The following is a 25024-nucleotide window of genomic DNA, read 5'->3' on the forward strand; positions in this document are numbered from 1 at the left end:
CTGCAAGCTCTGCCTCCCGGGTTCACACCATTCCCCTGCCTCAGCCTCCCAAGTAGCTGGGACTACAGGCACCTGCTACCATGCCTAGCTAATTTTTTGTATTTTTAGTAGAGACGGGGTTTCACTGTGTTAGCCAGGATGGTCTCGATCCCCTGAGCTCGTGATCCGCCCGCCTCAGCCTCCCAAAGTGCTGGGATTACAGGCGTGTGCCACCGCGCCCAGCTGTCTTTGCCCATTTTTTAATCAGGGTTTTTGTTTTTGTTGAGTTGTAGGAGTTCTTTTTTCAATCCGTTATCCAGATATATTATATGCATATATTTTCTCCTTTTTGTGGGTTGCCTTTTCACTCTGCTGAAAGGGTCCTTTCCTGCACAAGTTTTTAATTATGCTGATCCAGTTTATCAATTTTTTTGTTGCCTCTGCTTTTGGTGTCATATCTAAGAAATCATTACCAGATCCAATTTCATTAAGTTTTATGTTTTCTTTCAAGAGTTTTATAGTTTTAGCCCTTATGTTTAGGTCTTTAATCCATTTTGACACAAAATTTTTGTGTACAGTGTGTTTGCTATTAAGTCGCATTGGCCTATAGTTTTCTTATGCTGTTCTAATCTGGTGTTGATTTTGCTCTCCCTCTTTTTTTTTCCTCTAAAACAATGGCTCTACAGGTGTGAAATGGGGGTAGCCCTTGGGAGTTACTTAGGATCTGCAAAAACAAAACTTTTTCACAGGAATACTGAGACACTATTTGAGGCCAGGCATGGTGGCTCACGCCTGTAATCCCAGCACTAAGTGGTAGCTATATTGCAGACACCTGTAGTCCCAGCTACTGGGGAGGCTAAGGCAGGAGAATGGGGTGAACCTGGGAGGCGGAGCTTGCAGTGAACCTAGATCGCACCACTGCACTCCAGCCTGGGTGATAGAGCGAGACTCCGTCTCAAAAAAAAAAGACATTATTTGCTTTTTACTTTCATAGTCTCACAAGTATACAGTGTTTTCCAGAGGCTGCTTACATGTGATATTATAATTGAACATAGAGCACATACGAGAATCCGCAATCATTTGTTAACAGATTTGCAAAAATACAAAATACTTCCACTTTTCTAATTTTTTTGAAACTAGTTATTTTTCATAACTAAGTTTTATAACCTTTGATAAGAATGTTGTTAGCATGAAATGGTTATTTTATAGTGAATTAATAACTTAAAATTTTCTCTTGTAATTTCCACTGTGGTAAATATTGACAGCTAAACCCATGCATGTAAACAAAAGCTGTTTGGTTCAATAATTTTAAAGAGTATAAAAGAGACCAAAATATTTGTGAACCTCTGTTTTAGGACAGTTAACAGAAATTTTGTTAAAATGAAAGGTAATATATTTGGAATCGATCCTTCACTATTTCAGTTTCTGATTTTTTTTAATTGTTCAGATTTTACTTTTTTTTTTTTTTTTTTTTTTTTTTTAGATGGAGTCTTGCTGTGTGGCCCAGGTTGGAGTGCAGTGGCTTGATCTCGGCTCACTGCAACCCTCGCCTCTCAGGCTCAAGCGATTCTCCTGCCTCAGCTTCCTGAGTAGCTGGGATTACAGGTGCACACCACCATGCCCAGCTCATTATTGTATTTTTGGTAGAGACAGGGTTTCACCATGTTGGTCAGGCTGGTCTCGAACTCCTGACCTCGTGATCCACACTCCTCGGCCTCCCAGAGTGGTGGGATTACAGGCGTGAGCCACCGCATCCAGTCCCAGATTTTACTTTTTCAGCTAATTTTGGTTATTTACATTTATTTAGAGATAGGGTCTCACTGTGTAGCCACAACCTACTGGGCTGAGGTAATCCTCCCAACTCAACCTCCTGAGTAGCTGGGATTATGGCATGTGACACCACATCTGGCTAATTTAAAAGAAAAAATTGTTTTGTAGAGATGAGGTCTTGATGTGTTGTCCAGGCTGGTCTTAAACTCCTGGGCTCAAGCAGTTCTGCTTTGACTTCCCAAAGGGATTATAAGCATTAGCCACCATATCTGGCTAGAATCAGCTTTTTGATTATTCATTGTCCACTGTCTTTTAGTTTTCTATTTTATTACTCTTTTCTGTTATCTTTATTATCTCCATATAATCTTTCTTTGATATTAGTTTGTTGTCTTTTACAATTAATTTTTTTCTAAGAAATTTATTAATAGCTGTAAATTTTTCTTCAGTGCTGCATTGAGTGCATGCCACAGGCTTTTATTTAGTGACCACATTGTGTATTTTTTAGACATAATTTGTAATTTTTGTTTTGATTCTCTGTTTTTAATATAAAACATTTAGAATTATGCTTTTAATTTTCAAATACTTGGCCTTTTTAATCCACTTTTTGCTGTTAATCCTAATTCATTTTGTCTATAAACATGTCCATGGCCCATGTGACTTCTGTTTTTTGTAGTTTTTTTACATTTTCTTAGTATCTTAATACATGGTCACATTTTGTGACAATTCGTGTATGTTTGAAATGAATGTTTTCCCTGTTTTCTTTAAAATACTATATACCTTTACATACATATGTACGTTTGAATATATATTTGTGTGTATATTTGTGCTTTGTTAATTGGTCACAAGCAAATTGGTTGTCGTGACAATTTTTAAAACTTTAAAAATGTGAATATTGGCCGGGCGCAGTGGCTCATGCTGGTAATCCCAGCACTGTGGGAGGCCAATGTGGGCGGATTGATCGAGCTCAGGAGTTCAAGACCAGCCTGGGCAATGTGGTGAAACCTCGTCTCTACTAAAAATACAAAGAATTAGCTGGGCATGGTGGCCCGCACTTGTAGTCCCAGCTACTGGGAAAGCTGAGGTGGGAGGATCGCTTGAGCCCAGGAGGTGGAGGTTGCAGTGAGCTGAGATCACACCAGTGCACTCCAGCCTAGGCAACAGAGTGAGACTGTCTCAAAAAAATTTTTTAAATGTGAATATCTTTAGGTGGGGTGTGCTCCTTTGATTAGCTTTAGTTTCTTCCACTCCCTACTGTATTACAAGAGGCTGTATCTCTACCTTGCAAACAATAAGTGTGGTGTGATAGTTTTCCACTATGGTTATAGTGTTTTAAATATCTCGCTTTTGAAATAAGTTTTTTTTAAATGTATTTCGAAACTATGTTAAATATGTAAAGACTCATTACTTTTTTAAAAATGTATTTTTTTTTTTAGAGACGGGGCAGGGGTGGGTTTTGCTTTGTTGCCTAGGCAGGAGTACAGTGGCTCTATCATAGCTCACTGCAGCCTCGAACTCCTGGGCTCAAGTAATCCTCCCACCTCAGTCTCCAGAGTAGTTGGGAATATAGGCATGTGCCACCACGCCTGGCTAATTAAAAAAAAAAAAATTGTAGAAATGAAGTCTTGCTATGTTGCCCAGGCTGGTTTGGAACTCCTGGTCTCAAACGATTCTCCCACCTCAGTCTCCCAAAGTGCTGGGACCTCACCCAACCTAAGTATTAGAAATAGTGTATCTTAAGTGTTTAGTCCAGTGCATAACACAGAAGTGCAATAAGTGGTAGCTATATTGCTACAATAATAATTATATCTGTGCAGTAATTACTATTCATCATTAGTGGTCTGAAAGTTTCCTGTGTTGTCTCCATCCCACTTTGTGTTTGACTGTCGTATTTGATATCCTGGCTTTTTTGTGACCTTTTAATAGAATCTTGATCGCCAATTTAGGTTTGTGTCCATTCACTATGTACCATTATATTAGAAAAATTCCATAAATAAGGCAGTAATGTCCATAATTACGTTTTTGAGTTATTGTTTTATTTGGTTTGTGTACAATCTCATTGCACTCTTTTTACTCAACCTGTTTGACAGTTTCTAATTGGAAGATAATATAAGCTTTACTTCCAAATTTATGAAGTTAAATAACAAAATTAGCTTTCTGTTTCTCCAAAACCATACACATCTGCTTCCATATACTGACAGGCTTTGATATTACCCATTCCAACTTTACCATAAAAGTCATTAAAAAAAGTTTTTCCTTTATTTTCATGTTGTGTTTCAGTGTGTGTTGTCAGACAGAAAGCAATAATCCCTCATCTCACTCTTGAATTTATCAAAAGCTGAAAATAAAATAGATCAAATCACTTTCTGAAACAAAATTACTTTATTAGTTTAGTAATAATTTGAGGTTACTTTAAAGATAAGAAGCAGCATTTGGAAGGAGATTCATTTCCTGCCTTTGGGCTTTATCTGCAAGAACTACATCTTTAGTGTCAAGAGATTGTGTATTTATAACTGAACTCTAATAAAGTCTGTACTGGGGACACTGCACACCTGACTTGGTCATTGTGGTTATATATTAGGTGCCAAACTATTGCTTGTCTCTTGAAAAAAATACATTACCAAGTGTTTTTCATTAAAATTTGCCCTGTGTAGAAAAGGTTATAAGACCTTTGACTGTTCATTATAAGTTTGCTAGTTGTTACCAACATAGTTAATGATGATCCTTTTGAAAATAAGTTTGTGTTTCTAACTGAAACAAACTTATGGAGTTTTTCTTTTATTGGTTAATTAAGCAATAATTGGAAAACATGTCATTAATTCTAGTATATATGTTTTCACTAAAGCTTATTAAATATTTGCGTTTCCGATAGCACAGTAGGGTGACTAGTCAATAATAATTTGTATATTTTAAAATAACTTAAAGAATGTAATTGAATTGTTTATAACTAAGTATAAAAGCTTGAGGGGATGGATAACCCATTCTCCATGATGTGCTTATGTCACATGGCATGCCTGTATCAAAACATCTCATGTACCCCATAAATGTATACATGTACCATGTACCCACAAACATTTTTTAAATAATTTTTTAAAAATTATAAATATTTTTCTACCACTACTTTTGGCTAATGTTACAGAATATTGAAAACCATATTCTGATTTTTTTTCCCTTTAATCAGTATCTTAGACTATATGCGAGTGTCAGGGAACTATACTGTTTTCCTTATGAGCAATCTAAAATTACCCTCCTATTCACAACCCCTTTATGCTTCTCCCACCTTTTGCTGTGGTTTTTGTTTTTTGTTTTTTAATCTCAGAGAAATTATCATGCAAGGCATGTAAGATTATTATTATTATTATTTTTTTTTTTTTTTGAGACAGAGTCTCACTCTTATTGCTTAGGCTGGAGTGGAGTGGCACAATCTTGGCCCTCTGCAACCTCTGCCTCCCAGGTTCAAGAGATTCTCCTGCCTCAGCCTCCTGAGTAGCTGGGATTACAGGCATGCACTATCATGCCCAGCTAATTTTTGTATTTTTAGTAGAGACATGGTTTCTCCATGTTGGACAGGCTGGTCTCAAACTCCTGACCTCAGGTGATCTGCCCACCTCGGCCTCCCAAAGTGCTGAGATTACAGGAGTGAGGCCACTGTGCCTGGCAACATAAGATTATTTTCAAACTGCATCCTTCATGACATTTATATGTATATTTGCAACTGTATGTGTATGTATATGTATAGACACACACATCCCTATGTCTATATAGATATATCTGTCTTTCTGGAAGTACGACATCCCTTTTACAAAGGAAAGAACTGTTATGCCTATGCATACATTACACTTTTTTGAAACATGTTCAGAGAATTGTTAGTCACGCTCCTCATTTCAAGGCGCACACTCCTATCATCAGCCTAGCCTGCACAAAGCTCTTTTCTTCTTTATTAATTTTCCTCTTCTGATCTCCTCTCATTCCCCATTAAATATATATATGTGCTGCTTGGATATCTGTGTTTGATATATGTGCTGATGTGTTTGATATATGTGCTACTTGGATATCTGTGTTTGATATATGGGCTGATGTGTTTGATATATGTGCTACTTGGATATCTGTGTATACTTTTAAATTATATTTTGTTTTGAGTACATATGATTTTATAAACAAATGTTACTGCATTATCTTAAATTTTTTTAGTCAACACTGTATTACAATATGTATACCTAGTTAATTGTTTTTAACTACAGCATATACGTCTACTGTATTTTATCTATCCCATTCCTTCTGAGATAAACACTTAAGTTACCTTCAGTTCCCTGCTACCACAGTGATGTTATTTTAAAAAATTCTTATACATGTCCCAGTAGAAACCCATGCGAAAGTTTCTATGGGGATATATATTCAGGAGTGGGATTTCTAGATCATAGGGTATGTATATAAATTATTGCACTAAGGCCGGGCACAGTGGCTCACACCTGTAATCCCAGCACTTTGGGAGGCCAAGGTGGACGGATCATGAGGTCAAGAGATTGAGACCATTCTAGCCAACATGGTGAAACCCCATCTCTACTAAAAATACAAAAATTAGCTGGATATGGTGGTGTGCTCCTGTAGTCCCAGCTACTCGGGAGACTGAGGCAGGAGAATCGCTTGAATCCGGGAGGTGGAGGTTGCAGCGAGCCAAGATCATGCCACTGCACTCCAGCCTGGCAACAGAGCAAGACTCCATCTCAAAAAAAAATTATTTCACTAAGTACTGATAAATCACTTTCTGAAATGGCTTTATCAGTTTACGTTTTCATTGGTGGCCACTGTTCTTTTTCTCATCAGCACTTTATTTATTTATTTATTTACCCTTTTTTTTGGAGACAATTTTTACAGTACCATCCACAAATACTGGATGCATTTTTTCCTGATTTGTGGGTCATCTTCATTATGTTGTATTTCCATATATCTGTGAATCTGCTGCTAAGCTTTCCTGTTTTATTTTTATATGTTGCTGTGCCAAAACATTGTTTTGTTTTAGACAAGGACCCACTCTGTTCCTCAGGCTTGAGTGCAGAGGCATGACTATGGCTCACTGCAGCCTCGATGTATGGGGCTCAAGCAGTTCCCCCACTTTTGTCTTCCAAGTAGCTAGGACTGCAGGTGCATGCCACCATGCCCAGCTAATTTTTGTATTTTTGTAGAGTTGGAGTTTTGCCATGTTAGTGATGCTGGTCTCAAACTCCTAGCCTCAAGCAGTTCTCTTTTCTTGGCCTTTCAAAGTGGTAGGATTACAGGTGTGAGCCACTGTGCTTGGCCAAAACATCGTTTTTTAAATTATTGTAGCTTAGTGTATCTAGTTGAGTGAGCCCCCTACTCTACACTTCTTTTTCAAACTTGATCAAACTATTTGTGGACTTTTATTCTTATATAGATAAAGTTTGTGAAATTCCTTCAAAATTAAAACTCTTCTGAGATTTGTATTAGAACTGCCTTGGATTTATAAGTTATATTAGTCTTTGAGGAACTACATATAAGTGTGGTATAGTTCTTCCTTCATTTAGACTTTTTAAATTTTAAATAGAAACAGGGTCTCGCTATCTTGCCCATGCTGGTCTCAAACTCCTGGGCTCAAGTAGTCCTCCCACATTGGCCTCCCAAAGTGTTGGGATTACAGGTGTGAGCCACCACACCCCTTCTAGACTTTTTTTATGAGGTAATTTTTTACCCCATTAATGTCCTGTGCCTTATCTGTAGTTTAATTTCTAGATACTTCCTACATTTTGTAGCTATTGTGAGTGGTACCATATTTTCAGGAATATATATATTTTTAAGAGTCTCTCTCTGTCCCCCAGGCTGGAGTACAGTGGCGCAATCTTGGCTCACTGCCACTTCTGCCTCCCGAGTAGCTGGGATTTACAGGCGTGCAGCACCATGCCCAGCTAATTTTTGTATTTTTAGTAGAGATGGAGTTTTGCCCTGTTGGCCAGGCTGGCCTCAAGCAATCTGCCCACCTGGGCCCCACAAGGTGTTGGGATTACAGGCATGAGCCACTACACCTGAGCCTAATCATATTTACTGTAATAGTTTGTTTAAACCATCTGCTTCATCTCTTCTAGTCCTTATACCTCTATTTCTTTTTCCTGCTTTACTTTATTAGACAAGTTTTCAGTAGTATGTTGAAAAATGTCCTTAGTGGGCATTCTGACCTGTCTATCCTAAGTGATATCCTAAGCTTCTGAAATTTTTCCATTAAGTGTGATTTTTGTTATTGGCTTTTGGTATATAGACTTTTTCTTTTTTTTTTTTTTTTTGAGATGGAATTTTGCTCTTATTGCCCAGGCTGGAATGCAATGGTGTGATCTCGGTTCACTGCAGCCTCCACCTCCTGGGTTCAAGTGATTATGCTGCCTCAGCCTCCCGAGTAGCTGGGATTACAGGCCTCCGCCACCATGCCCCAGCTAATTTTTGTATTTTAGTAGACATGGGGTTTCACCATGTTGGCTAGGCTGGTCTTGAACTCCTGACCTCAGGAGATCTGCCCACCTTGGCCTCCTAAAGTGCTGGGATTACAGGTGTGAGCCACTGCCCTCGGCCAGACTTTTGTTTGTTTGTTTGTTTGGTTTTGTTTATTTTGTTTTGTTTTGTTTGAGATGGAGTCTCGCTCTGTTGCCCAGGCAGGAGTGCAGTGGCGCAATCTCGGCTCACTGCAAGCTCCGCCTCCCAGGTTCACGCCATTCTCCTGCCTCAGCCTCCCGAGTAGCTGGGACTACAGGTGCCCGCCACCACGCCCAGCTAATTTTTTGTATTTTTAGTAGAGACGGGGTTTCGCCATGTTAGCCTTGATGGTCTCGATCTCCTGATGTCGTGATTTGCCTGCCTCAGCCTCCTAAAGTGCTGGGATTACAGGTGTGAGCCACTGCGCCCGGCCCCGGGCAGACTTTTTTCAGTTAAGGAACTCTTCTATTCATCACTGACCAATTTTTTTTTTTTTTGAGACGGAGTTTCGCTCTTGTCCCCCTGGCTGGAGTGCAGTGGCACAACCTCAGCTCCCTGCAACCTCTGCCTCCCGGGTTCAAGCAATTCTCCTGTCCCAGCCTCCCGAGTAGCTGGGATTGCAGGCATGTGCCACTGTGCCCAGCTAATTTTTTGTATTTTTGGTAGAGTTAGGGTTTCCCCATGTTGGCCAGGCTTGTCTTGCGAACTCCTGACCTCAAGTAATCCGCCCGCCTCAGCCTCCCAAAGTGTTAGGATTACAGGCGTGAGCCACTGTGCGTAGCCTGACAATTTTTTATGAATTACAAATAGGTACTAAATGCCTTCATGAATTTATTGAGCTAGTTAAGTCATTTTTCTCCTGTGGTTCATTAATATGGTTTATTAGATTGATACATTTTTAAATGTTAAACTATTCTTGAATTTCTGGCTTAAATCCTTTTGAGCAGGATGTATTATTTTTAATATGCTAGTGAACTCAATTCACTAAAACTTGATTTAGGGTTTTCAAACATCTGTGTCTATAAGTGGAAAAGGCTTTGTTTATTGTCTAAAAATGTCTGTAGGATTTTAATTTATGGAGGTAACAAATGACATATTGAGACTAATGCCCTTTAAAAGAAGATTATTGTTATGTACGTTTACTGACAGAAGACATGCCATTTCATTCAGGGCTACAAAGAGAAGAACCAGTTTGGATCAGGAAAAGCATGGTTCAGAGTCTTTATTGTATTTTTCATGGGAAAGGAAGGGAAACAGTTTAGGATTAGCTAGTTTGAATCTTGTCAGTTGCCTCTGGGCTGTAGCGGTGATCACCAGTTTTTTCGTATCTGGCTCTGGGCAATGAAGGCAGAGGACTATTGCTTCCTGGCTTGTAGGGGCCAGAGGAGATGGTTCTAAGTTTGGGCTGTGGATTGGCTGATTTACAGTTTTTAGAATATGTATCTGTTCTGCCCAGGTTTTCAGATTTAATTGTTCACGATAGTATTTTTTAAATCTTTCATCTACTGTTACTTGTATCTCTTTACTTTTCTTGATTAATCTTGCCAAAAGTTTGTCTCTTATAAAATCTTTTGAAATAACTAGACTTTGATTTTGTTCATCTATATTTTGTTGATTTATTCTCTGATTTCTGCCCATATCTTTATTGCTTCCCTGGGTTATTTTGTCAATCTTCCTAAGTTTCTTTTTGAGTACTATTTTAGCTGTATCTCACAAGTTTTGGCATGTAGTGTTTTCACTGTTATACATTTATAAATATTTTGTAATTTCCTTTATGATTTGTTTAACCTGAAGACTTACAGGTATAGCTTTTAGTTTTGACATACAGGTTTGGTTTTCACAACGATATTTTTATTGCTGTTTCTATTCTTTTATTTAATTTTTACTTAAAAAAATAGAGATGGGGTCTTGCTGTGTTGTCTGGGCTTGTCTTGAACTCTTGGTCTCGAGTGATCCTCCAACCTTGGCCTCTCGAAGCGTTGGGATTACAGGTTTGAGCTACTGCACCTGGCTGCTGCTTTTATTCTTATGTTTTATTGTGTTATGACCAAAGAACATAAGATTATCTGATGTTTATTTTTATTCTTGATCTATTTGTTATCAGAGAGGAGTAAGATTGCCATCTAAAATGGTTGCTGTCCTTATATTTCTGAGAGTTGCTGCTTTTTATTTATTCATTTATTTAAACAACTTTATTGAGATAAAATTCACATAGCAAGGCCAGGTGCAGTGGCTCATGCCTGTAATCCCAGCCCTTTGGGAGACTGAGGCAGGAGGATTGCTTGAGCCCAGGAGTTCAAGACTAGCCGGGGAAACATGGTGAGACCCTGTCTGTGCAAAACATTTTAAAAATTAGTTGGGCATGCCTGTGGCACATGCCTGTGGTCCCAGCCACACAGGAGGCTGAGGCAGGGGCATCACTTGAGCCCAGGAGGTCAAGGCTGCAGCGAGCCATGGTCAAGCCACTATACTCCAGCCTGGGTGACAGAGCAAGACCCTGTCTCAAACAAACAAACAAAAAAATTCACATACCAAAAGCTCTGTGGTTTTTAGTATATTCACAGAGTTGTGCAGCCATCATCACTATTTTAGAATTTCATCACCCAGAAAGAAACCTGATCGTTAGCAGTCACTCCTAATTCTTCTGTCTACTCTGCCCTTGGCAATCACTAATTGACTTTATGTCTCTACAGATTTACCTATTTGGGGCATTTCAAATAAATGGAATAATATAATATAATACATGTTGTAGAGATCTTTTTTTTTCTTTTTTTGAGATGAAGTCTTGCTCTGTTGCCCAGGCTGGAGAGCAGTGGCGTGATCTCGGCTTACTGCAACCTCCACCTCCTGGGTTCAACAGTTCTCCTGTCTCAGCCTCCTGAGTAGCTGGGATTACAGGCAGGCACCACCACGCCTGACTAATTTTTGTATTTTTAGTAGAGATAGGGTTTCACCATGTTGGTCAGGCTGGTCTCGAACTCCTGACCTTGTGATCTGCCTGCCTTGGCCTCCCAAAGTGCTGGGATTACAGGTGTGAGCCATCGCACCTGGCCAATATGTGGTTTTATGTAGTCACAAAACATGGCTTCTTTTACTAAAGTAGCTATTGTTTTCAAGGTTCAGCCATGAGATAGCATTTATCAATACTTCATTCCTTTTTATGGCTGAATAATATTCCATTGTGTGGATATACATGTCATATTCAATGTTTGTACTTTTTGATTATTATTCTTGAGTAAGGCTACTGTGAACACTGGTGTACAGATTTTTGTGTGGGTATATGTTTCACTTCTCCTGAGTGCATAACTCGGAGTGGAATTGCTACTTCATATGATAATGCTCCATTTAAACTTTTGAGAAATTGCCAGAATGTTTTCCAAAGTGGCGATACCATTTTACAATTCCACCAGCAGGTACGAGGGCTCCAGTTTTTCCACTTTTTTTTTTTTTTTTTTTTTTTTTGAGATGGAGTCTCACTCTGTTGCCAGGCTAGAGTGCAATGGTGCGACCTCGGCTCACTGCAACCTCCCGAGTAGCTGGGACTACAGGCGCACGTCGCCACGCCCAGCTAATTTTTGTGTTTTTAGTAGAGACGGGGTTTCACCATGTAGGCCAGGATGGTCTCAATCTCTTGACCTTGTGATCTGCCTGCCTCAGCCTCCCAAAGTGCTGGGATTACAGGCATGAGCCACCACGCCCAGCCTTTTTTTGTTGTTGGTTTTTTTTGGTTTTTTTTTTTTTTGGAGTCTCGCTCTGTCACCCAGGCTGGAGTTCAGTGGCACGATCTCAGTTCACTGCAATCTCTGCCTTCTGGATTCAAGCGATTCTCCTGCCTCAGCCTCTGGAGTAGCTGGGATTATAGGTGCCCGCCACCATGCCCGGCTAATTTTTGTATTTTTAGTAGAGATGAGGTTTTGCTGTGTTGGCCATGCTGGTCTTGAACTGCTGACCTCAGATGATCTGTCCGCCTCAGCCTCCCACAATGCTGGGATTACAGGTGTGAGCCACCACACTTTGGCTGATTCCACATCTTTATCAGCATTTGTGACTCTTTTATTTTAGTCATCCTTTTGGGTATGAAGTGGTATTTCAATGTGGTTTTGATTTGCATTTCCCAGTGGCTAATGATGTTGAGCACCTTTTCATGTGCTTTTTGGCCATTTGTATATCTTCTTTGAAATAAATTTGTATTTCTTTGAAAAAAGTGTTCAACTTCTTTGTCCATTTTTTAGTTTGTCTTTTTATTGTTGAATTGTAGGAATTCTTTATTGGCTGCAAGTTCCGTAACAGATACATGATTGCAGATACAGTTGATTCTTGAACGATACGGGGGTTAGAGGTACCAACACCCGTGCAGTTGAAAATTTTTGACTACCCCAAAACTTAGCTACCAGTAGCCTATTGTTGACCAGAAGCCTCGTTGATAAACAGCTAACACACTTTTTATATGTATTATGTACTGTATTCTTACAGTTAAGCTAGAGAAAAGAAAATGTTATTAAGAAAATCATAAGGAGGATATATAATAAAATATATTTCCTATTTATTAAGTAGAAGTGGATCATCATAAAGGTCTTCCTGTTCATCGTCATCTTCACATTGAGCTAGCCGAGGAGGAGAAGGAGGGATTGGTCTTACTGTTTCTGAGTGCCAGAGACAGAAGAGGTGGAGGAGGTGAAAGGCGAGGCAGGCACACTGGGTGTAACTTTTACTTAAAATCTACATATAGGTGTGCCCATGCAGTTCAAACTTGTATTGTTCAAGAGTCAGCTGTATTTTTTTCCCGTTCTGTGGGTTGTCACTTTTTTTTTTTTTTTTTTTCTTTTTAAAGACAGAGTTTTTCTTTTGTAACTAGGCTGGAGTGCAGTGGCGCAATCTCAGCTCACCGCAACCTCCACCTCCTAGGTTCAAGTGATTCTCCCAAGTAGCTGGGATTACAGGCATGCACCACCACGCCCGGGTAATTTTGTATTTTTAGTAGATACGGTGTTTCTCCATGTTGATCAGGCTGGTCTTGAACTCCTGACCTCAGGTGATCGCCCGCCTCGGTCTCCCAAATGGTGGGATTACAGTCGTGAGCCACCACACCTGGTGTGTTTGTCACTTTCTTGATGGCTTTTGAAGCAGCAATTTATTTTGATGAGATTTGAAATAATTTTTTTTTTTTTTTGAAACAGTCTGGCTCTGTTGGCCAGGCTGGAGTGCAGTGGTGTGATCTCGGCTCACCGCAACCTCTGCTTCCCGGGTTCAAGCGATTCTCCTGCCTCAGTCTCTCGAGTAGCTGGGACTACAGGCATGCACCACTGTGCCCGGCTAATTTTTCTTTTTAGTAGAGACAGGGTTTCACTCTGTTTGCCAGGCTGATCTTGAACTCCTGACCTCATGATCTGCCCGCCTCGGCCTCCCAAAGTGCTAGGATTACAGGCGTGAGCCACCGTGCCCAGCCTAAGAATTTTTTTTTTTTTTTTTTTTGTCATTTGGACTTTTGGTTTTAGCTACACAGATTTTGTCGTGTGTCTAATTCAAGGTCACAAAGATTTACTTGTATTTTTTCTTCTATGAGTTTTATAGCTAAATGTAAACGTTTAGATTAACTCCATTTTAAGTTATTTTTTGCAAAGGGGGTAAGGTAAGGGCCCAACTTCATTCTTTTGCATGTGCATATCTAGTTCTTCCAGCACCATTTATTGAATAGACTGTTCTTTCCCCATTGAATTGTCTTGGTGTTGCTTTATTTACTTGGAAGATACATTGTTAAAAGCATAAATGTTTATGATTGCGATTTCTTCTTGATCTGTTCCTCAGTATCTAGTACCCTACTTTGTTCTTCACATACGTTTCTCTTTAATTCTATGTTTTCTGATCTTATAATTACTATGAAGCTTTTGATTCATATTTGCCTTTTGTATTTTTTCCCACTCATTTATTTTCAGCTTTTTTTTTTTTTTTGGAGACAGAGCCTTGCTCTGTTGCCCAGGCTGGAGTATAGTGGCATGATCTCAGCTCACTGCACTGCAACCTCTGCCTCCCAGGTTCAAGTGATTCTCATGCCTCACCTCTCCTCAGTAGCTGGCATTACAGGCATGTGCCACCACACCCTGCTAATTTTTGTATTTTTTTTAATAGAGACGGAGTTTTGCCGTGTTGGCCAGGCTGGTCTCAAACTCCTGGCATCAAGTAATCCGCCTGCCTCAGCTTCCCAAAGTGCTGGGATTACAGGCATGAGCCACCGTGCCTGGCCTATTTTCAGCATTTTTATATCCTGTTGTATTTAGGCTCTTTTTGTAGACCTTCTATTTCTAGATCTTTTAAAAATCCAATCCCAGAGTTTGTTGTCTTTTTTTCTCTCTCTCATTTAATAGGTTGAATTTTCTTTTCCTAGTTTGAAATGTACACATTTCATTGTGTTTCAGTTAAAATTTTGGTCATTATCTCAAACCAATCTATGCTTAGATTTATATGTTTGGTTTCTTTTGTTGTTGTTATAAGTATCTTTATATCACTCACTGCCTTCAACGTAAGTACCTTGGCACACTCTGGCTACCTTCTGGTTGTCTTCTCTCCCTCTCTTCCACCTGCTGCTTGCTTTGCCACTGTGTTTATATCATCTAGATGAGGTGTTGGCAAACTACGTCTCACGTTGGCATCCTGTTTTAAAATAAAGTTTTATTGGAACACAGCCTTGCCATTTGTCTGTCTGTGGCTACTTTTGTGCTACATGAGTAGATGCAACAGGCATGTGGTCCACCAGCCTGTGTATTCTCCATTTGTCCCTTGAGGAAATTTGCTGACCCCCTGCTCTGGATCTGTGCTAATATGATAGCCAGTAGTCTTAGAGGCTGTTTTAGCTTAAGTAAAATTTAAAAATTAGTTCCTTAGTCACATTAGCCACATTTCATGTGTTGTATAGCCACATGTGACTGGTGGCTAACATATTGGACAACACAGGTAAAAAATATTTTAGTCATTTCAGAAAGTTGTATAGCCCTGCTCTAGATTTCGTCCTGGATTGTTATGGTTGTTTTTTGTCTCATTTTAAAAGATAATATTAGGGCCAGGTGTGGTGGCTATCACATGTGCTGTAATCTCAGCACTTCGGGAGGCCGAGGCAGAAGGATTGCTTAAACCCAGGAAGGAGTTCAAGACCAGCCTGGGTAACATACTGAGACCCCATCTCTACAAAAAATAAAAAAATAAGCCAGACGTGGTGGCAGGTGCCTGTGGTCCCAGCTACTCGGGAGGCTGAGGCGGGAGAATTGCTTGAGCCTGGGAGCTTGAGGCTGCAGTCAGTCGTGATTGTACCACTGCACTCCAGCCTGGGCAACACAGTGAGACCCTGTCTCAAAAAAAAAGAAAGATATATTAAGTTTTACTAAGTTATATATTTACCTTTCATGTATCTCATAATATTATTATTGGGAGTACAGGTTGAGTATCCCATTCTGAAATGCTTGGGGCCAGGTGTGGTGGCTGGCGCCTGTAATCCCAGCACTTTCCGAGGCTGAGGCGAGAGGATTGCTTCAGCCCTGGAGTTCAAGAACAGCTGGGCAACACAGTGATACCCTGTCTCTACAAAACACTAAAAAATTACCTGTGTGTAGTGGTACATACCGGTAGTCCCAGCTACTCGGAGGCCAAGGTAGGAGGATCGCTTGAGCCTGGGAAGTCAAGGCTCCAGTGAGCCATGATCATGCCACTGAACTCCAGCCTGGGCAACAGAGTGAGACCCTGTCTCAAAAAAAAAAAAAAAGAAGAAAATAAAAAGAAAGAAATGAATGCTTGGGACCAGAAGTGTTTCAGATTTCAGATTTTTTCAGATTTGGGAATATTTGTATTATACTTAACAGCTGAACATTCCTAATCCGAAAATCCAAAATGCTTCTTTGAGCATATTGTTGACACTGGAAAAGTTTTAGATTTGGGATTGTTGGATTAGGGATATTCAACCTGTACTTCCTTTATTTTCAAAGAGGGCTTTTGTGAGGCAGACCTGACATTTTATGTGCTTAAATGGTAGTTTTTCTGGATATATACTTTTTAGTTCAAAGTGCTTTCCATCAGCACTTTAAAGTTACTCCATCTGGGTAATGTTAATTAAGATTTACTACCTTTTTTTTTCTTTTTAATTTTTGTGAGTATGAAGTAGATGTATATATTTATGGAATATGTGAGATATTTTGGTACGGGCATGCAGTGCATAATATGGATTACTTGTTCTTAAATCCCAAGTTGCTGATGAGGTATTTGATGACGTTCTGATTGTACTCCTTTATAGGTGACCTACTCTTCCTTGTTGGAAACTCTTAGAATTTTCTTTTTGTCTTTGATTTTCTTAAATTTCATTATAATGTATCTAGTTGTATATGCAGGTGTGTGTGTTTTATTTATCCTCTGTCCTCTTTTGCATTCAAAACCTGTTCAATATGATATTTTTCTCCAATTCTAGAAAATTACCAGTCATTCAAATATTTCTTTGAATCTGTTTAGTTTATATGTCTTCCTCTGGGTCTTCTGTTACATAAATATCTTTCATATCACTATACCTTTTTTTGTTTTGTTTTTAAGAGATGGGGTCTCACTATATTGCCCAGGCTGAAATGCAGTGGCTATTCACAGTCATGATCATAGTGCACTATGCCTCAAACTGCTGGGCTCAAGTGATCCTCTTGCCTCAGCCTCCTGGCTGTAGCTAGGACTACAGACATACACCATCGTATGACTTTTTTCTTTTTTTAAGCTTTTTACCCTTTCCATGTGTGTTCTAGGAGTTTCTTAGCCTAATATTCTAACTTATTAAAACATTTTTTCAGCTATATCCATTCATTCATTTACCCATATCTTAATTTTATTTTATTTATTTTTATTTTTTTGAGATGGAGTCTCTGTCACCCAGGCTGGAGTGCAGTGGCACGATCTCGGCTCACTGCAACCTCCACCTCCCAGGTTCAAGCAGTTCTCGTGCCTCAGCCTCCCTAGTAGCTGGGATTACAGGCACCCACCACCAAACCCGGCTAATTTTTATACTTCTAGTAGAGACAGGGTTTCACCGTGTTGCCCAGGCTGATCTCAAACTGCTAACCTCAAGCGATCTGCCCGCCTTGGCCTCCCAAAGTGCTGGAATTACAGGCATGAGCCACCGCGCCCGGCCCATCTCTTAATATTTTTATTTTGACTATATTTTCCATGTACATTATTTCAAATAGTTTCTGTTTACCTTGTCTATCAGGACACCTTGCAGTAAATCCATCAGGAAGTTGCTGTTAATCAAGCACAGACCCTCACGGAAGTTCATTGAGCAAACAGATGAGGGCTGCCACCTCAACCTGGCTAGACTGCTGCTCTGATGTTACCTTCAGCACTAGGTTGGTGTTGCTTTTTTGCCTCAGAGGAGACTAAGGAGAGACAAGAACATTTCTGAAAAGCTCTCTTTCATCCTGCCCACCCCACCCCTGCCTCAAGTGGTGTGCCCTGTACTTTTCAACCCTGCGTTGCTACGCTACCCTACGTCCATTTACACAAGTGAGCTTCTGCCTCCCCAGGGGTTTTTACAATTTTATGTTTACTTCTCAGATCCAACCTTCCTGACTTGTAGAACCTCTTCAGAGGGAGGGAGCCTGACTTAAGAGGAATTAGAAGCTGAGTATAACCAATTTTTTATATATATTTGGCCTTTGAGTACATAAGATTTATTTCCACAAATTTACTAATTATATTTAAACTTTTACTAGTTGTTTTGTATTTAGTCATCACATGTTCTCTTATTAGTGGGAGAGGAACACAAGAGAGTCCCTGGGCAATGGAAGTAAACTGGTCTAGAAATGTGATAATTCAAAAAGTGGAGAATTCGGGTTTCAGTAAACAATTAAATTTTGTTATTGATACATACTATTTGTACATATTTATAGGATACATGTGATGTTTTTACATGCATAGAATGTGTAATGACCAAGTCAGAGTATTTAGGCTATCTGTAATCACTAGCATTTATCATTTCTATGTGTTGAGAACATTTCAACTCCTCACTTGTAGCTATTTTGAAGTGTACAGTACATTGTTGTTAGCTATAGTCACCCTACTCTACTATCGGACGTTAGAACTTACTCCTCTAACTGTATGTTCGTACCTATTAGTACCCGTTAACCAACCTCTCTTTATCTCTCCCCTCCCCCAAGTCCTTCCCAGCCTCTGTTCACTATCATTCTACTCTCTACCTCTATGAAATACATTTTTTTAGTTCATACATATGGATGAGTACATGAGATAGTTGTCTTTCTGTGTCTGGCTTATGTTACTAACGATAATGACCTTCAGTTTCATCCATGTTGCTGTAAGTGACATGATTCCATTCTTTCTTTTTTTTTTTTTTTTTGAGACGGGGTTTCACTCTTGTTGCCCAGGCTGGAGTGCAATGGTGCAATCTCGGCTCACCACAACCTCCGCCTCCTGGGTTCAAGCGATTTTCCTGCCTCAGCCTCCCAAATAGCTGCAATTACAGGTATGCACCACCATGCCCAGCTAATTTTGTATTTTTAGTAGAGATGGGGTTTCTCCATGTTGATCAGGCTGGTCTCGAACTCCTGACCTCATGTGATCTGCCCGCCTCGGCCTCCCAAAGTGCTGAGATTACAGGTGTGAGCCACCGTGCCCAACTGATTCCATTCTTTTTTATGGCCAAATAGTACTCCACTGTGTAAATATGCCACATTTTCTTTGTCAATTCGTATGTGATGGAGACTTAGGTTGATTCCATATTTTGGCTGTTGTGAGTAGTGCTGCAGTAAACATAAAAGTGCGTGTATCCTTTTGATATACTGATTTTCTGTCCTTTGAATAAATACCCAGTAGTGATATTGCTGGATCTTATGGTAGTTCTGTGTTTAATTTTTAGAAAAATCTCCATACTATTTTCCATAATGGCTGTACTAAGTTACATTCCCACCTACAGTGTATGAGAGCTCCTTTTACTCTGCATCCTTGCCAGCATCTGTTAGTTTTTGTCTTTTTGATAATAGCTATTCTAACTGGATAAGATGATATCATTGTGGTTTTGATTTGCATTTCCCTGATAATTAGTGGTGTTGGGCATTTTTTTATATACCTGTCGGCTACTCATGTGTATTTTGAGAAATCTCTATTGCCCACTTTTTTCCCCTTTTATTGATATATAATTTACATATTTATGGTGTACATGTGAGTGTTTGTTACATGCAAAGAATATGTATTGATCAAGTCAGGGTAATTGGGGTATCCATCACCTAGAATGTTTTATCATTTTTGTATGTTGGTATCATTTCAAGCCCTCTCTTCTAATTACTTTGAAATGTACATATTATTATTGCTAAGTATGGTCACCTTAGTCTGCTATCAAACATTGGAACTTATTTCTTCTATCTAACTGTATGTTTGGGTATATAAGAAATAAGTTCCAGTGTTGGATAGCAGACTAGGGTGACTATACTTCTTATAGTCTTTGTCTCTCTCCCCTCTTTATCCCCTCTCCTCCTCCCCTTCCCAGTCTCTGTTATTTATTGTTCTATACTGTATGTCCATGAGATCAAGTTTTTTAGCTCCCACATATGAGTGAGGACATGCAATATTTGTCTTTCTATGCCTGGCCTATTTCACTTAAAATAATGATCTCCATTTCTATCCATGTTGCTGCAAATGACATTATTTCATTATGGCCAAATAGTATTCTATTATTTAACGCACTTTATCCGTTTATTTGTTGCTGGGCATTTAGGTTGATTCCATATCTTTGCTATTGTGAATAATACTGTGGTGAACATATGAGTGAGAATGTCCTTTTGATACACTGATTTCTTCTTTGGATAGATACCCAGTAGTGAGATTGCTAGGTCTTAATGGTAGTTCTAATTTTACTTTTTGAGAAATCTCCATACTGGTTTCTTTAGGGTTGTTGTACTAATTTACATTCCCACCAGCAGTGTATAAGAGTTCCCTTTTCTTACCAGCATCTGTTATTTCCTGTCTTTTTAATAATAGAGGTTCCAGCTGGGGTAAGATATCTTACTATGGTTTAGATTTGCATTTCACTGATGATTAGTGATTAGCATTTTTTCATATACCTGTTGGCCATTTGTATGTCTTTTGAGAAATGTCTATTTCATGTCCTTCGCCCACTTTTTAATGGCTTTTTTTTTTTTGCTATTGAGTTGTTTGAGTTCTTTCTATATTCTGGATATTAGTCACTTGTCAGATGAATATTTTGTAAACGTTTTCTCTCATTCATCAGGTTGTCTCTTCTGCTGAGGGTTTTCTTTGCTGTACGGAAGTGTTTTAGTTTAATACGGTCCCATTTATCTATCTTTGTTTTTGTTTCCTGTGCTTTTGGGATCTTGGCCATAAACTCTTTGCCTCAACCAGTGTCCCTGGAGCATTTCTCCTATGTTTTCTTCTAGTAGTTTTATAGTTTGGGGCCTTATCTTAAGTCTGTAATCCATTTTGTTTTGATTTTTTATATGGTGAGAGACAGGGGTTTAGTTTTATTCTTCTCCATGTGGATATTTAGTTCTCCCAGCACCATTTACTGAAGAGGGTGTCCTTTCCCCGGTATACATTCTTGGCACCTTTGTCGAAAATCAGTTGGATATAAATATGTGGATTTATTTCTGGATTCTCTATTCTGTTCCATTTTGGTCTATGTCTGTTTTTATAATAATACTATGCTAGTTTGGTTATGATAGCCTTGTGGTATATTTTGAAGTCAGGTAGTGTGATACCTCTAGCTGTTCTTTTTGCTCAGGATTGCTTTGGTTATTCAGGCTCTTTGTAGTTTCATGCAAATTTTAGAATTGTTTGTTCTAGTTCTGTGAAAAATATTACTGGTATTTTGGTAGAGATTGCATTGAATCTGTAGATTGCTTTTGGTAGAATGGTCATTTTCACCATATTAATTCTTCTGATCCATGAACATGGGATGTCTTTCCGTTTTTTTGTGTCCTCTTTAATTTCTTTCATCAATGTTTTATAGTTTTCCTTGTAGAGGTCTTTCACCTTGGTAAAATTTATTCCTAGGGTTTTGGGTTTTGTTTTTAGTTTTTGGAAATATGATCGCTTTCTTGATTTCTTTTTCCTCTAGTTTGTTGCTAGTATATTGAAAGTTATACTGATTTTTCATGTTGATTTTGTGTCTTGCAGCTTTACTGAATTTGAATTTGTTCATTAGTTTTAAGAGGTTTTTTTTTTTTTTTTTGTGGAGTCGTTTGGTTTTTCTAAGTATAAGATCATGTCATCTGCAGAGAGGGACAGTTTGACTTCCTCTTTTCCATTTTGGATGCTTTTAATTTCCTTCTCTTACCTGATTGCTTTGGCTAGGACTTTCAGTATTGTGTTGAATAAGAGTGGTGAAAGTGGGCATCCTTGTCTAGTTCCAGTTCTTAGAGGAAAAGCTTTCAGCTTTTCTCTGTTCAGTATAATGTTAGCTATGGGTTTGTCATATATGGCCTTTATTATGTTGAGGTATGTTCTTTCTTTTTATTTTTATTTATTTATTTATTTATTTATTTATTTTTTGAGATGGAGTCTCACTCTGTTGCCCAGGCTGGAATGCAGTGGCACGACCTCAACTCACTGCAACCTCTGCCCGCTGGATTCAAGTGACTCTCCTGCCTCAGCCTCCCAAGTAGCTGGGACTACAGGCATGCGCCACCGTGTCTGGCTAATGTTTTTTGTATTTTTAGTAGAGATGGCGTTTCACCACGTTGGCCAGGCTGGTCTCAGACTGCTGACCTCAAGTGATCTGCCCACCTTGGCCTCCCAAAGTGCTGGGATTATATGTGTAAGCCATCGTGCCCGGCCAAGGTATGTTTTTTCTGTGCCTAGTTTGTTGAGCATTTTTATCTTGAAGGGATGTTGAGTTTTATTGAATGCTTTTTCTGCCCCTATTGAGATGATCGTATGGTTTTTGTCTTTTATTATGTTGATGTGATATATCATATTTATTGATTTGCATATGGTAAATTATCTTTACAACTCAGGGATAAATCCCACTTGATTGTGGTATATTGTCCTTTTGATGTACTGTTGGATTTGGTTTGGTAGTATTTTGTTGAAGACTTTTGCATCTGTGTTCAACTATGGCCTGTAGTTTTTTTGTTTTGTTTTGTTTTGTTTTTTAATGTTGTGCCCTTGTCTGGTTTTGGTTTCAGGGCTACACAGAATGAGTTAGGAAGAATTCCCTCCTCTTTTATTTTTTGGAATAGTTTGAGGAGAATTGGTATTCTTTGTAAGTTTGGTAGACTTTGGCAGTGAAGCCATCAGATTCTGAGCTTTTCTTTTTTAGGAGACTTTTTATTACTGATTCAATCTCATTACTCGTTATTTGTTCAGGTTTTCTGTTTCTTCCTGATTCAATCTTGGTAGCTTTTATGTGTCCAAGAATTTGTCCATGTCCTTTAGGTTTTCCAGTTTGTTGGTGTATAGTTGTTCGTAGTAGTCTCTTATGATCTTTTGTATTTCTGTAGTATCAGTTGTAATGTCTCCTTTTTCATTTCTACTTTTGTTTGAGTTCTTGGTTGGTTTAGAAACATAATTTTGTAAAATGGTTTTCTTGTTAAACACTTGAACCATCATTCTTGATCATCTGGTGTGTAGAAGACACTGTACTGGATACTACTGGTAGTAAGTAGAAGGCTGAATAAGACAGATCTGTGCTCTCAAGGAGATTTATTATACATTATGAAAACGAATTTATAGATAATTCAAGTTAAAACTAAAATATCTTCACTTCTGAGAGAAGCTAAAATTTCAGAAGCTACTAAGGGGCTTTGTTAGGATTAGGGCCTTTTCTCATTGCGTAACCAGGAATAAAAGACAGCCTTACTTTGAGAAGACCATAAACAGGTGAATGGATAAACAATTTGTGCCATGTTTATACGATGGAAACACTACTTGGCAAGAAAGAACAGACTTGATACATGATGTGAATTCATCTCAAACTAATTATGCTGAAAGAAGTAGATAACCCCCCCATACAAAGTATATATGTTTCTGGGTTTTGGCTATTACAACTAAACTGGCTATAAACATTTGTATATAATTCTTTATGTGTACATAGGCTTTCATTTCTGTTAGGTAAATACCTGTGCATGGAATGGCTGGGTCGCTTAAGGTATCTGTTTAAATAGTCATTTTTCTAATTATTGTAAATGTCACTTCTTTCTTATACTAGTTTTCTATATATGCTTGTGTTCATTTTTGTCTCGTCTGTGGATCTGCTTTGCACTGTATCAGCACTATTATATATACTGTTTTAATTTCTGTGGCTTTATAATATAGCTAATGCATATTTTGGGAAAATTTTTACCCTGTTGCTTTCCTATGGAATTGTTTCAAATAAACATATTTTTAGTTTATTTGCATATTCTTCAAAACCTAAATATTTGAATATTAAAGAAAAATGTGGAAAACAGAAAATTTTCCTTTTATGATGAGATACAGTATTGTAAGACAATTAGATTATGAGACTCTTGTCCTGTGTATGGGATTTGAGTCATCAGTGGCGAACTGTTGAAATAAGACTTGTCAAAAATGATACACTCAGATCCTTTTGGATAGGAAGTATAATTTTTCTTTTGTTCATATTTAGAACCATTCTAAAAACACAGCTATGGATGAAATGATCTCTCTGTAACATTTTCTCTGTTACAACATTTATGTTGTAAGAGTATGTCTTTGCTTGCCAGTATACCTTGCCAGGGTTGAGTAATACCATTTTTAAAATCTTTACCAACATGACAGGCGATAAAAGTTAATATGTTTATTTTCACCTCTTTAGTTATTGCTAAGATTGAACATTTTTAATATAGTTAAGAGTCATGTATGTTTTCTCTTTTCTAAATTTTCTCTTCATAGCCATGTCTTTTTTTTTTTTTTTTTTTTTTTTTTTGAGACGGAGTCTTGCTCTGTCACCCAGGCTGGAGTGCAGTGGCGCAATCTCAGCTCACTACAACCTCCTCCATCTCCCAGGTTCAGGCGATTCTCCTGCCTCAGCCTCCCGAGTAGCTGGGTCTACAGGTGCGTGCCACCATGCCCAGCTAATTTTTTTATTTTTATTTTTAGTAGAGATGGGATTTCACTGTTTTAGCCAGGATGGTCTTGATCTCCCGACCTCGTGATCCACCCACGTCGGCCTCCCAAAATGCTGGGATTACAGGCGTGAGCCACTGCGCCCAGCCAGCCATGTCTATTTTTTTCTGTTGTAGTGTTTGTCGTAGGTCTGAGCTTATATTATATAATGAAAATGTTAGGTACTCATCAACTTAAACTTTGTACTTACAAGAGTTGTGAGAATGTGGACAAATAGAGATTGCTGAGTTGTAAGACTTTTAATAAATGATCTGTTGCTAAGTTTAAAAAAGAAAAAAAGAACAGGAAGTTCTCAGAGCACGACAGAAAATTTTAGCTGTGAGCCATTTGAAAGAAGGATTGGTTTTTGAACTGTTTTTGTTTAGCTAAGAGCCATTTTGGATAATTGGGTAGGTGCAACTTTTATTTAAGAAAGAAGCTCATGTGTCCCATTGTGCTTTATTAGTTATGGAACAATTATTTCTGCAAAAAGAAAAAATTCAGAACCCTTTACTAAATTTTTGTATTAAAATAAATTTATGATTGAAGGAAGGTAATATAAATAATGGTCTAGTACCTATACTTTTTTCAATGTCATTGACTATATTTTGTTTCCTGGTGAAGGAGTACCAATAATACAGACCTAATTCCTTTTTTTTTTTTTTTTTTTGAGATGGAGTCTCACTCTGTCATCCAGACTGGAGTGCAGTGG

The 25024-nt window shown here is 38.6% G+C and overlaps 1 protein-coding gene across 4 annotated transcripts in view; it reads left to right on the forward strand.

The window, feature by feature from the left end:
* Nucleotides 1-25024, forward strand: part of NSRP1 (nuclear speckle splicing regulatory protein 1) — a 67519-nt gene that overhangs the window by 18677 nt on the left and 23818 nt on the right. Inside the window, exon 3 of one of the 4 annotated variants that reach the window (XM_063718086.1) lies at nt 17450-17585. The exons of the other annotated variants lie outside the window; for them this stretch is intronic. The gene's annotated coding sequence lies outside the window, so the exon portion shown is untranslated. The remainder of the gene's footprint in view (nt 1-17449; nt 17586-25024) is intronic. 4 annotated transcript variants of the gene reach the window in all.

The sequence above is a fragment of the Pongo abelii genome, chromosome 19 (genome assembly GCF_028885655.2).
Source record: "Pongo abelii isolate AG06213 chromosome 19, NHGRI_mPonAbe1-v2.0_pri, whole genome shotgun sequence".
NCBI classification, from domain to species: Eukaryota; Metazoa; Chordata; class Mammalia; order Primates; family Hominidae; genus Pongo; species Pongo abelii.